We start from the raw sequence: 14,525 nt of genomic DNA, 5'->3' as shown, positions 1-14,525 counted from the left end.
GCTGGCAACATGCATTGTAGCAACCGCAACAGCAACCGATAGGCTTATTATCTCATAATAGCATACCACTATTTTTCAATAGCCTATTTTTTCCACCATAACTCTGAACAAGAAAATAGCAATTACTTCTGATTTGATTATGAAACATTTAATTTGAATGTAAATAAAGCATTTATGACAGAGAATAACTGAATAACAGAAAAGAGCTGAGAGAAAGTTAAATATAAAGAGGATTCATGTCACCAGCAATAACTTTTTCCATTCAAAGTTAATGTTGTGTTTTTTTATTTGTGAATATATTCGGGGATTTTTCAATGTGGTATACACTTCAGGGCCGCTGTATTTTACTAATTTGATTGTATAATTCACACAGGAGGAACTTGACGAGGTTGTGAGGACATGGAATACACACCACATTTGATCAAGGCCTGGCCACAGCTTACAAAGTGGATGCCCCATACTCATACTTCTCTATGCCACAACTCCATGGAGCAGCAGAGGACAATCTCAAGACTGTTCTTCACAAGGAAGTTGCTGTTTGCAAGGAGGAGTGCATCCCGAAAGGACCTTACCCCTGTGATGAGACTATGTTTGAGCTCTGCACTGTTCTAATAGATGAAAATGGTTGGAGTGCTCCTGTGGATGCTTATAGTGCTGTGCAACTGTATTCACTCTTGAGAAGAGAAATACTTAAAAATATCTAAATAGTTCCTCACATTTTTGGATTGCAAGGAAAAGACAGTACAATATGAGGTCATTCAGAGGCTTCCACAATATGAACTCAGTTGCAGCTGTATGTTCATAGCCTTGGTGCAAAAAATGTGCATACATGCAGAATGAACAATTCTTCCAGAATCATAATTCTTTAAAATGCTATGTTTTCATGTCACTGAGCATAAATGATGGCATTAGTATATTAATATTTTATTTAACTCATTTTATTTAAATAAAATGGAGAACACAACAGAGACAGCCTGGTCTTAGTTGGTGTTGCATATTTCCAGGGCTAAGTATATATTTTTAAACCCCATATGGCTAAAACCTGAAACAATAGGAACACTGCCTTAAAATAGTTCCTGCAACATGAGCAATGGCTAATGCTTTTGGTGATCTGTCAGAATAAGTCTAAAAAATTAACTCAGATTCTAAAATAATACTATTAGGCTATAATACTGGAATATGCTGTAAAATTACAAGTCACGCATTAAAATATGAATTAACAATATGAATTTAAATTTAAACACCACTTTCTTAAAATGCTCTTTGAGTGTTATAAGTTTTCCTCAGATTGTTTGCAAAGTAGAAGAAAGGAACAAATGCAAAAAAGGGAACTCTTTGATTGAGGTCCTCTATGATAATGAAAATACTCACACACAAAGATAATATCAAATTTTGATTTTACTAACTTGTGAGGTACAGACAATGTATTGTAAAAAGTGAAGATGCACAATTTAAACAAAGAAAGCGCATGTAAGTTGTTTAAAATAACTCAAATCAAAATCCTGAGTGAAAAATGTAAAAAGCAAAAAAAGGGTCCCATTCTTGAAAGGACAAAAAAAAAGTGCTGCAATTGAATTATTTTCCTATCATTGAAATTAGTCAGAATAAAACTTTCTTATGCAAGAACTTTGCAAATGAAAATACTTATTATTGAAATGTATATTAAATCCATGACAAGGAAACTAATCCACCAGTTTGAACCATTAGCAGTGTGACAAAATTATTACACTTTTGGAAGTTTCCTAAGAAATCTTCGAGATTATTATGCATTGAAGTTACTGGTAGGACAACGGGTGTCATGTCACAATGTGACACAACTATTCCACTTTTAACAGAACATAAATTTGAAATAAATGTAACAGCAATGAGAAATAGTCCTGAAACATTTTCTGTAAAAAACAACATTGACCTCATTTGCTCAACTGTAAAAATGACAATAACAATAACGTTATGAGTGAAATTTGCCATTTGCAAATGAAGATCATTTCCTTTTGAAATCCTTTTCAAAATGTTTGGAATCCCCCTGCTTTAACTGTTGACATTTAACATTTGGATTATAACTGAACGGTCAAGTTTTCTGTAATCAAAATACTATAGAGCAGTGTCTCAGAACAGCCTTTCTATTAAATAATAATACTTGTGTGTATTTTCATGTGTTCGTATTAATGAATCCTTGTTTTGTTTGGGTGTGTACAGAGGTATGCTGGTTGTGTTAATACATTTTAAAGTGACATGCACTTCCCCATCCCCATATGGGATGATTTTGGTTGATTTTCTCCATAACCCATATGTTGCTCTCCAGAATAGAATTGAACGCACTCCGGAAGTCGGGAAATTGATCGTAGCTGTCAGACAGTTGCAAGAGCACACTGTTTGCTGTGCACCAATAATTATCTCTGGGTCAGAGGTGTCTGCTTGTATATTTTGTGGAACTTCCTCTGTAAGACCATAGTTTGTATTTACAGGCACATTGATCGGATCATTGACAACACTGAAAAATGTGCTTGCTACATAACTTGGGCTTCTAGTTACTGAAGACTCTGTAAGGTTATCTTCAGAAATGATGAAAATTTCTTGGAGGGAGTCATGACGTTCATCTGTCAAATCTAAGTGATGATTTCTGTCTAGTGTAAACAGTGATGAACTTTCATCAGCTGACACTAATTCAGACTGAGAGATATCATCATTAAATCCAAGGTCACCATCACTCATGTCACTCAGCACTGGTTTAGATTTAGTTGCTATATAGAAGCGCAAAATTGGGAGTTTGACAGTGTGGTATAAAGTCTCGATGGAAAGATCCTTGGGGAAAGGATTTTATTTGAAGTCCCAAACATCAAATTCCAAATCAGACTCAAGACCTTTTCTAGATTCTCCTTCTGGAAAGAAAAGGGACTTCCCTTGTTTTAGTATCTCTTCAAAACCTGCGTGAATGTTAACTGTGATCTTCCTTGTTCCCCCACCTTGCTTTGCCCTGACCTGTTTCGTCACATCATTGTCAGTGTGAATCCATCCAATTTCATTATTTCTTACTGACTGTTTTGTTCTGTTTTTTTGTTAGCTGTGTCTGGCACATCCTCCCCACTGTGGGTTTCCTTTCTAAGTTTGAGCTTCTCCCTTAGTTTCTCAAAAAGACCATGTTTTCGCTTTGATGAGCTTATGTGACGTCTGCAAAAGCTGAACAGGGCTATTCTGTCTCCGTATGATGGAAGATAATTAGCCATTTGAGCATCTTCCATGAGCAGGATGACTTCTCTGTCAATCTGTGGATAGGGAAGACACATGATTGTTATTTTTGGATTCAGAAGAAAACAATTTAAAAGAACCTTATAAAATAGGAAACAAGGAGTAAATAAAAAAGGTATCTAAATAAGCAGGTTAAAACTATTATCACTTCTGTGCATCTCTTAATCTGTTGATCAGGAAGATGGTTTTACCTGTCAAAGTAAGAAACACTATGATGAACAAACAAGGATGAACATTAAAAAAATAACTTGTAACACAACAGCAATAAAACACACAGTATGTAAATTCCGCCACCAGGGGGCTCTCAATCAAAACAGTAACAAACAAGGTTACGTCGAGGCTGGCGAGGAATCATGGGAGTTCTCTCTGCTCCTGACAGAACAAACTCCGACTAGACCCTAATCAAGATGAATGACACTTAGACTACACATGGGCAGATTATCTGAGCACGGTAAAAAATCCCACACTAAGAAAATTCCTGACGATGTACAGACTCAGCGAGCACAGACAAAAAGAACTGGCTCCCAGTTCCCTGACGTATCTTTTAAGGTACTGGGCCTCCTCCCAGGAGGACAAACTCTGCCCCCACTGTGACACCTTACAGGTAGAGACAGAGCTCCACTTCCTCACATTTTGCCCTAAGTATCAGGCTGTGAGGGAGGAATACTTCCCCAGATTATACATGTATTCCCTGAGTTTGAACATTCAACACACACACAAAATCTCCCATATCTGCTGGGAGAAAAACTAAACTGTAAAATGATAGCAGCAAAATTCATCACAGCCAGTCAGAGCCTGAGGACAACGGAACTGAACACACACGAACACACAAAAACAAATTAAACACACACACACACACACACACACACACACACACACACACACACACACACACACACACACACACACACACACACACACACACACACACACAAAGGCACAAACACACATAACACTTAATCTCATACACACGCACACACTATAAAACTATTTAAAAAAAATCTGCAGTTTACCGATTATTACTCCTGTTAAAATACCATTATTGCTAGTTATTATTGTTACTTCTGAATTGTTAATTATTATTTTTGATCATGATTATTATATTATTTGTTATTATATGCTTTGGCAATATATTTACACATTCATGCCAATAAAGCTAATTGAATTGTTTACTGACAATGTATTCAAGTATAATTTACATGAGGTTTTTATCACAGCAGCACAAACAGCAACAGTATGGCAGCTTTCAGTCACAGCTCACACTTCCTTATGTAGAGGACGTAACCGCTGGTGTTTCCACGGCAACTATAAACATTCGATCTGTCATGCCGACTCATCGTGGCGGACACCTTGACAAGACACGTCCCTTGACAACTATAAAATGAAGGATTTCTCTGGCTTTGATAATTGTAGGAAATATTAATGATAGACTGTATATTGAGAGGATGATACTGTTTTAATACCAGTAGCACATTATGACAGGAGTGCCCAAATGAAGTATGATTTGGAAAATGCTACAAGTGTATTTCAGACCAGAACACCTCACCAAATGCTTACCTTTAATAAGGCAGGCCTCCTCTTCTTCTTATAATGCTTTCAGGTAGATGACATGTAGATCAAGGTCACTTTACTGCCTTCACGGGAAAAAGAGTATGGGGGTTGTACTTCATATAAGTTTGTACAACTTTCCTGTTCAGTGAATAGGCATATCATACTTTAATAACAACTAATAAAACAAATCTGAAAACTAATTGTCTAACAAGCCAGTACTGGATGCAAAAGGATCTGGCTCTATCTTTTATCGGATGGTTCTAGTGTCCTCTGTTTGCTCGGGCTAATGAAAAACAGATCTGCTAAGAAGTTCCTTGGCAATAGTGAAGGAGACAGAGAGTCCATTCTCTGTCTCCAATCTGTGGTATGCAAATCAGCCAGTGTGTTAGTGGGCAATGACCAAACATTGGGAGTTAGAATGTCGCTATTATGCCACTGTGGATTCCCTAGAGAGACTTTATCACTTAGTCCTGCACATGCGCAGTTCAGACAATAAACGAGCTGGCATGAGCAAGACGCTAAAAGTTTGTCCTCTTATCATTCCACAGGTAATATGAATCTTTATATCTTAACTTTAAGATGGTTAGGTATCTAATGAACATGCAGTTTAATTTCGCTGTCATGTTGTAACATGAGCTACGGTTTTATATGTTTGGGTTAGGGTTAAGGGCATGTTGCTAAGTTTAGCCTCGCGAGCCGAGTGAGATGAGAGTAGTTTCGTCAAGTAGCTCAAGTAAATGTAAAGCAAACGTTCTGAACAAGAGGAATTTGTGTTTTGTACATTGTTAAAAGTATTAGCTTCAATAGCTTGTTAGTAAATGTAATGGTGATAATGATATGATTTTACATTCTTTTTCACATTGATTGTTGAATGCTACTGTGACGCAGCGGCGCCATTTTCCTGCACAATGGTTGTGTGAAAGTGTGTTGTTTGTAATTTCATGTTTATGAAGCTGTATGTGTAAAGTATAGTTAACTGTGAGACTAGGAGGAGGAGAAGTCTTAAGTAAATGTGTGTAATATTATTTTATTTTGATATCTTTGTTTTGTGAGATGTATATCTGTCTACATGTATTTAATTGAAAACTATTTTGAAGTATTTGAATGTATATTATGTTAAACAGTATTTCATTTTAATTTGTATTGTCAAAGAGTTTACTTTATTATTTGATGAAATGTGTTGGTAATGGAAAAGTTAATGTGTCAGACAATAAACGAGCTGGCATGAGCAAGACGCTAAAAGTTTGTCCTCTTATCATTCCACAGATTTATTTTAGCCTACGTAATGCTTCCTAGCTTGTGTAACGGTCCAGATTTCCCTGGTGCCGGTCTGGTGCCGGTAACATTAGCGAGAGGCAACATTACGAGTGAAGACACTGGAATACACGTGAAACACGATGAATTAAAACGTATAGTTACCTGTTGACTGATGTGTGTGGTAGCCTACGGTGCAACGCGTTTCAACTGCCTTCGTTGGAAAGCTCCAGGTTGTGAGATTATGTGGCCTAGGCTATTTGTCAAACCTATAAACCAACATAAGCATAACTTAATCAAGAAGATGCTCTCATTTCATCGTCTTTGCAAAGGCGGATGGCTGCTCTTCTGATACAACCTTTCAGAATAAAGTTTGTTTTTTAGCATAAGTTAAATCGATTTATGAATTTAATCTCGTAAATTTACGAGATGAAACTAGTAAATGTACGACTTTATTCTCGTAAATGTACGAGAAAAAAATCTTTACCGTGGCCCTAAGATATAAAAGGTGCAAAAGCTAAATGGTTTACATGTTTCATTTCATTTAATATCTCTATTATCTATTTTTGAAAGTAAAAAGTTAAAGATGTGTGCTCTTAGAAATAAGTAGAGGCTGTTTGCTATTTTATCCTAAAGTTTCTGAGTATTCTGAAGTGTTTTACATACTAGCCTAAGTGTATTTTGAAAGTAATATTCGGAGTTAGAATACATTTTTTATTTTTTTAACATTTAGTCTTTTATAAGTGCATTTGAGATCGTATTATTGATCTAAAAATTATTTAAATTTTTTGTAAGCTTTAAAAAAACTGATATTCAAGAGACACATTTAAGATACTGTTCATTTAAAGGTCAAAGAGATTTTATTTCATTATCTATTTACAAAGGTTGGTCAAAGCAATGATCTAAGATGTCAAAGACAGGCGGGCCTACAGTTCAATTGAGGGATAGTGCAGATAAAGGTGAAGATGGTGATGCTGAAGACCAACAAGAGAGAGAGCAACAACCAAGAACTAGTAAAAAGAACCAAATACTTATCAGAGAAGGGTAAAGAAATGCAAGATAGAAAAATGAAAGGGCTTCAAAAAAGGTTTAACTACATTTATGACAAATGGAAAATTCAAGTCAGATATTCGAAGCAGTCATTATCAAAATCAACAGAGCCTTTATCTGAAGACTTGCTTAGAGAAATTGTATGAGATGTCAAAAGTCTTTTGCAGATATCCAGCGGGTTTATGATGAACTACGCAAAGTCTCAGCTCCAGACAAAGACATTTGTCGAAAAGTAGATCTGTGTGTAGAGGTTTCTAAGTTCATTGTGTCCAAAAGCCTAAAGTCGAGTGGATAGAAAAACTTCAGAAGAACAGCAAGATGGGCCTGAAGCAGGTTCTCTCTTTGACTCAATCTTGTACAAATAAGGTTCTGTCACTTCTTTATTGAAAAGCAGTTTAGAACAATCAAGCAAACCTTCTGTAAAACAACAAGAAGCTGCAGCTGAGGCTGCTGCAAGTCAAGATTAGTGATGTGAAAAGCAGTTATTTTCAGTGTACTGAATCAGTAGAATCACTTCAGTAAAGTGATTCGTTCAAAAGATTCGTTCACCGAATCGTTCAGTACTTCTCCGCAGCTCTGTCTGTGAATCAGAATTTGATAAGCTGAAACACGGCCGAACGTTTAGTTCTGGTCGCGATCGTATTGAGAACAGCCGGTGGTGAATAATAAACCAATGAGCGGAGAATTTAGTTGGATAAAGCTACAGTTTGCAAACTGAAAGCTGCTAAAACAATCACATTTATTTTCCCCGACTGTTCTGTTCAGTACGTCCAGTATACAAATCACTCACTGACTGTCTGACTGAGAGGAAGAGAGTGACTCGGAGGCGGAGCTGTCGTTCAGTTCGTTCACTGAACGACAGCTCCGCTCTTCCTCTCAGTCAGTCAGTGATTCACGTCGAGAAGGAGAGCTCCGCCTCCGAGTCACTCTCTTCCTCTCAGTTCGTTCAGCGAATGAAACACTGACTGAACGTGAACGAGCGAGACTGCGAGTCATCAGCCTCAGTCACACACACACACACACACACACACACACACACACACACACACACACACACACACACACACACTGTACTGACTGAAACACGATCGTTAATAGATGTTTAAACAGTCAGCTCAGTGAAATTAAGTTGGATATAAAAGCCGTTTGTAAACTGACAGCAGCTATAAAAAGCACATACATTTTCGCGACACCTAAATGTTAAATAATATATTTGCTACTTCCTCAATTTTGGAGACATGAGAGGGAGAAGTAGGAGCGGGCTTTAGCGACACAGAGCTCCCGACCGACTCCATCCTGTTGGTTCAGTCAGTATGTATCACTGACATGAAAGGGAGAGGGAGGGCGGGCTTTGAGCGACTCTTAGGGTCTAGAGAGAGAGACGGAAGAGAGGAGAGCGCAACTGAAGTTGAGAAATGAACGACTCTTTTCAGTAAGGGATTCAGTTCAGTTTGTTCACCCAGATGATTCGTTCGTTTTAAACGAATCGTTCATGACCGTCACATCATTAGTCAAGCTGATATGAACGTGTTAAATGAACAAGAAAAAGAACAACTAGAAATAAAGCGTATTGAAGCAGAAGCTAAAATGAAGTTAGCTGATCAAGAGGCAGCAGCTGTAAAGCGTCATTTAGAGTGAAGTGTCTGACGTAACTAGGACAGAGATAATATACTGCTCCTTTAAGTTTATAACATATACATCTGGAGAGAGTTTGTATCTGAACGAGATTTAGGAGTCCCCTCAAGTTGAATGTTTACATTGAGGTGTTGTGTAAGAGAATTGTCAAATGTGGGTGTGTTACATGATGTTTTTTATGACCTATGATGAAAAGTAGATGTTTAGGTGCATATAGGCGATTGTCTCTGTATGTTCAGGAGAGATCATTATTTGGCTTCTTGATCCTCCTGGTCAGACGTGTCCAGTGACTCTGTTTCTTGCTTAAATAAAAATTATACTCTTTGAAAGCAAGTCAGTCTCAACGGTGATTTTCTTCATCATCAAACATATCAACAACATGGAAATTCACATACATTTTGGTGTCACGGAACAGGATCAGTTGGGGCCTTCTGCAGTGGGCCACAGCTCCAGCTTGTTCATTATTTCCATCACTTCGTAAGTGTTTATTTCTTTTTTCTGCACATATTACGGAGCTGTTTCTGTCGTCTATCTGCAATTTTGGCCGCACTGTCAAAGAACTGAAGTGCAATGATGTGTTGATGTCGGAGTGATTCTCCGTCTAAATTGGGGTTTATTGAGTTAAAAAGTATATAAATAAAGGGGAATAAAAGAAAAGAGAATAAGACATAAAGAAAAGAAAAGAGAATAAATTGAAAGGTAATATTAGCATAAGCGCAACTAGTAACGAGAACAGTTAGCTAAATAACCATGCAATCTTAACGAGGTCAGGGCCCGTATCCTCTTAACGATAAGTCATGTGTAAATTAGACACTGAAGTGAAAGTTGGCTTTAAGAAGTAGTCAAATTGAGTAAAAATAAAAGTAAAACAAAGGGGATCCCTGGCCAGGGAAATTGGAAAATTATTATAAACGTCTAATGTAGGAAATACAGATGAGAAGTATAAAGATGAAAAGTGAAGATAAGGAATAAAGATTAAAGAGTTTTGAGAAAAGTGGAAAAATAAGCGCTGAATAAAGGAAAAAGTGTGCATTGAAGCATGCAGTGTGAAGTAATCTGTTAAAAGACAATTTGTTAAAAGTTTGACCAAAGTAATACAATTTTAATAGAGGGAAAATTATAAATGAGTCGACTTTAAAATTTGAACTGGGATGCGTGTGCGAGCCTGTTCTTGAGATGTGTGTCCGCTCGCTGGAGCCGTGTTGAGGTGTGTGCGTTCGCTCTATACAGCCTGAAGTGTGTGTGTTTATGTGAAGGCTGCTGGACGGTCTCTGTTTGTGTCTCGCGCTGTGATTTAGATGTGAGTGGGAGGTTTGTGTCTATGTCTTGTTTGTGCGCTGGAATGTGAATATGTGTAAAAGGCTTGAGTAATGTTTTTGTTGCTGTTTAAATGATCCGGAAATGTTCTTGTATATGTGTGATTGATAAATAGAATAGATGTATTATTAAATAAGCATATATAGCAGGAGATTGGTTAAAGATGATTTAGTAACTCATAAGGAGACATTTTTTGCTTCATCAGTGTTAAAAAACCAATGAGCCTTTGTTTCAGATGACGTTTATTTAATCTGATCTTCATCAGTGTTAAAAACCTATGAGCCCTTTGTTTCAGGAGACGTTTATATATTCGATTTGATAAAATATGAGCCCCTCAGAGGACGTTTGTTTAATCTGATAAATACATATGAGCCTAATAAAGGACGTTTATACATAAGTATATATAGTATCTGTTTTATAACAGAAGTGGAGAGACCAGCGAGGACAGTCTGTACATATTTAGGGAGTAGGAATAGAGAAAAGAAAATCGTCTGATAAAGTTAAAACTGCCGGCTGATTGGAGTGTGAATTTTTCTTCTCTTTCTGTCTGTTTGTGCGTATGTGTGCCCATACGGAAAAGAAATAGAAAAAACATGTAAAATATTTCATTGCCTGCAATATGCAATCTTTATATTTTACATGTATTGAATGTCTTACAAGACTTGTGTGTCTCATACTATGATTTACTCATGAAAGTGGCCACTTTTGCATTTTTCTCATACAATGTAATTATATGAATTAAGCATACATTATGTATGTAATTTACATGTAAAATGCATTAAAATATGTTTTTTTCTCATAAGGTCCATATTATGTTCTTATATTTGTACATGTCTGTTTTAAAGACTTACATTATTTTTACATTAATAATTGCCTTTTTATATATGTTTTTTATATCTTTAGTGTAATTAATGAAAACTATGCTTTCTACATGTTTTCTAAGATTTATTTCTGTCCAACAAATACAATTTTATAAAAATTATATAGTCTCATTACATGACAAAATTATGTTACGTGTTTTTTTTAGTTGTTACATGTATTAAATGACAAATAAATCTATGCATTTTTTATATGACATTTATAGGATTGTTATATGTAAAACAATTGAACAATATCTACTTTTCAGGTGAAATGGTTAGCCTGGTCAGCACCCAAACACTTTCTACTACACAATGGTGTAAATGCAGTTTGTATAAGTCTGTAATATTGAAAGCAGGGCTGTTAGGCAAACTTTTAATTCAAAAGTCTTCATTAAAGTCAAACCCTGCAGGTATTACAATGCCTACAGCAGTACACAAGCAGCAGTAAACACTAGTGTTAAAGAACAAGATGTTTCGCTAGATAAGATAACAATTGAATTTACTTTTGACAAGTTAGGAATATCTTTAAGTTTGTTTCAACATTTTAACATATGTCATGCCTACAGACATGTCGAGGACATACATATTCTATTCCTATTCTTTTAAGGGAATGTTGTCAACAACAAACTACTGCCATTACAAACAGATGCACTCTACACACCTCATTTAGCCCTTAACATTCAAACAAAGCAGAAACAGGGAGTATGTTAAAGAGTTTTGAGCAAATGCTGGTACTGCCTACTGTTTAAAAAGATATTTTGAGTATACTTAATTCTTGTAAAATGTATATTAAAATTATTACATGTGTGACACTACTACTATCTCTCTGACCCTGGCTCAAACCCCTTTCATGAGTAGTGGACATATGTGTTCTTCTCAGGGAAGTGATGAAGTTATCGGCCAAACAGACAAGCAGAGAGCTGAATATTCAATAATTGCACAGGTGAGACAAAACTACAACATTCTCTATCTGACTCTCAAACTACAACCACTATCTCTCCGTCTCTCCCCTTCTTTTTCTTAAATTTTCTGTTAGTAATGGGCCATTTTTGTTCTTCTCAGAAGAATGATGAATGATGCCATTCCTTCCATGACAGCACAGGTGAGACAAAACTTCAACATTTGCTCTTTCTCTGTCTTTGTCTCATCTCTTGATGTCACTGTCCCTTTCTCTTTCTCTTATCTTTTATAATGAACTATGGACATTTATGTGCTTACTAGGAAAATGATGAAGATGCCAGCCTACCAGACATGCAGAGAGCACAAACATTCACAGTAAGCCAACAGGTGAGACAAAACTAGAGTTTCATCTTTTGATGTCTCTCAAACAATAACCTCCAAAGCTCTCTCTGTGTCCTATGCTCATCACTCCTTTCTGTCTCTTTATCTTTTTTGTTATTATTGACATGGGTTTTCTTCTCAGGAAGTGATGAAGATACCAGCCAAACAAACGAGCAGAGAGCAGAAACAACTTCCACAATAAGCCATGTAAGACAAAAGTATTATTTTCTGTGTCTCTCAAATTACAGCCTCTAAAGCTTTGTCTCTGTCCCGGGCTCATTGCTCCCCTTCTAGTCTTTATTTGAATGAATATTGGGCATGTGTATTCTTCCAAGGAAAGTTATGAAGATGTCAGCCAAACAGAAGAGCAGAGAGCAGAAACTTTTACTGAAGCACAGGTGAGACGAAACTACAAACATTCTTCTTTTTCTGTCTCTCAAACCATAACCTTCACAATTTTGTCTCTATTCCTGGCTCTTATCTCCTCTTATTTTTCTTGTGTTTTTGATGACTAATGAACTTTTGTTCTTGGCTGCACCCCTCCTCCTCTATGACCCATCATGTTCACAAAAGAGCTTTCCTCAGAGCAGTGATGAAGGTGGCAGCCAAACAGAAGTGCAAAGAGCAGAACTTTCCACACTGGCACAGGTGAGATTAAACGAAACATTAAGTTGATTCTATTATCTGGTATGACATTGTTATCACAAGTCAAAAAATACATTACCAGATGTGCACATTCATTCCTGCACTTCATGATAATGTACATAGACTCTGATCAGGTGTGGTGCTTTCTATATCTGTGTTTTTAAGAGTGCTTTTTCCCCTGTAATTTAAGGAAAATGTCCCTCAAGACATGGATGATGTTCAGTCCCATGGACTAACCGAAGAGCAGAGTTTCATCTCCATTCTATCCTTTTCACTGAAACACAACACTACTGGTGTATTAACAGAAGATCTGCTGAAACTTCTAAAGTTACATTCTACTGGGACAAGCGCAGTTCCAGTTAAAATGTGTGTCATGTTCCTCACCCATCACAGTAAAAGACAGTTTACACGGAGGACATTTCTTTATCAGTATTTCATTAAAAGATCAACTGAAAAATATTCTTGAAAATCAGGGTATGCATGATCTCTATTTTCCTACTGATGACCGTAGGCATGGGATAAATGATATATGTGATGGGGCTCTATATCAAAGCTTGAAATCACCAACCCTGGCTGGGGGATTACAAGGGGGACATAACGCTGCATGACATCAGCAGTACCAGACCAACTGATTTCCCCATTCTTGGACAACAAACCATTCTCCAGTCCACCATCATCATCACCAGAGTCTGAACTGTCTGAACTTCTGTAAATTCATTCTGTAAATTTATATACGTATGTTTGTTTGTATGAAATTAAATGAAAGAGTGAGTGAGGGGCTAATCAATTATATTAATGCACCTCAGCTTGTTCAGTTTTGTAAGAAAAACATGCACTGAGCTATCAAAATAAATGTGCAATTTTGTGCTAAATAAAAGTCTTGCCACAGTAAGAAAGCTAAGATCTGTTGTTTATTTTATTTGAATTTTTTTAAACTTTACTTTAAACTGAAAGCATTACTTGTAGAACTTGCACGGTACACAGGAACAAAAAATATACATAATTGCTCATCTAATCTTCTTCGAATCAATTTAAGAATATTCAATACTTGGGAGAAGAGAGTGTGATTTTACAGGTTTTGAGAAAGTGCTAACATTAGCAAAGCTTTGACATGAAATGTAAAAGAGTTCAATCTCAATTTAATTTAAAGATTTTTTTTTTTATTTCTCACGTATGTCACATTGTATAAATGTCTTATAAGGTTTTTATACATTATTTGCAAGATTTCAGTTTGCCAAAATCATATAAGTTTGATATTATAAATATCTAATAAGAATATTGTATGAGGAGTTACTGTCTTATAAAGTACTTGTAAGTTTTAAAATTATATAAGTTTCATATTATGAAAATTTACTAGGGATCTTGTACTTGCTTTGAAATTCATGCATTTAACATACAAGTTTCAAATAAAAATATAAACATTTAGTACAAATTTTCTATTTCTTTTCCATATGTGTGTGACCACATTATGCTGCGAATTTTGTCTGTTCAAAAGAATGTATAGTCTTGTTTAAAATAGTTGGAGAAGTTGGTTTTGGCTGTCGGAGGATACATTTTGTATTTGGCTGTTGATTGGGAGGATACTGTGCTGATTTCTGTGTGTGCGTAGACTCTGTGCACAGGGGTGGAGCAGCGATTTTAAAAGTGCAGGTGTTCTAATGCTAGTATATTACCACCCTCTAGCAA

General features: G+C 36.3%; 1 long non-coding RNA gene across 1 annotated transcript; it reads left to right on the top strand.

The window, feature by feature from the left end:
- The first annotated feature begins 8,939 nt into the window (after positions 1-8,939).
- LOC136178890 (uncharacterized) lies at positions 8,940-14,122 on the top strand. Its single transcript, XR_010666193.1, has 8 exons — positions 8,940-9,213; positions 11,794-11,856; positions 11,976-12,015; positions 12,135-12,200; positions 12,337-12,401; positions 12,530-12,592; positions 12,768-12,842; positions 13,030-14,122. It is a non-coding gene; the product is annotated as an uncharacterized lncRNA (long non-coding RNA).
- The last annotated feature ends 403 nt before the right edge of the window (positions 14,123-14,525 follow it).

Source organism: Labrus bergylta, chromosome 4, assembly GCF_963930695.1.
Source record: "Labrus bergylta chromosome 4, fLabBer1.1, whole genome shotgun sequence".
NCBI classification, from domain to species: Eukaryota; Metazoa; Chordata; class Actinopteri; order Labriformes; family Labridae; genus Labrus; species Labrus bergylta.
This window is presented reverse-complemented; position numbering and strand designations above follow the sequence as displayed.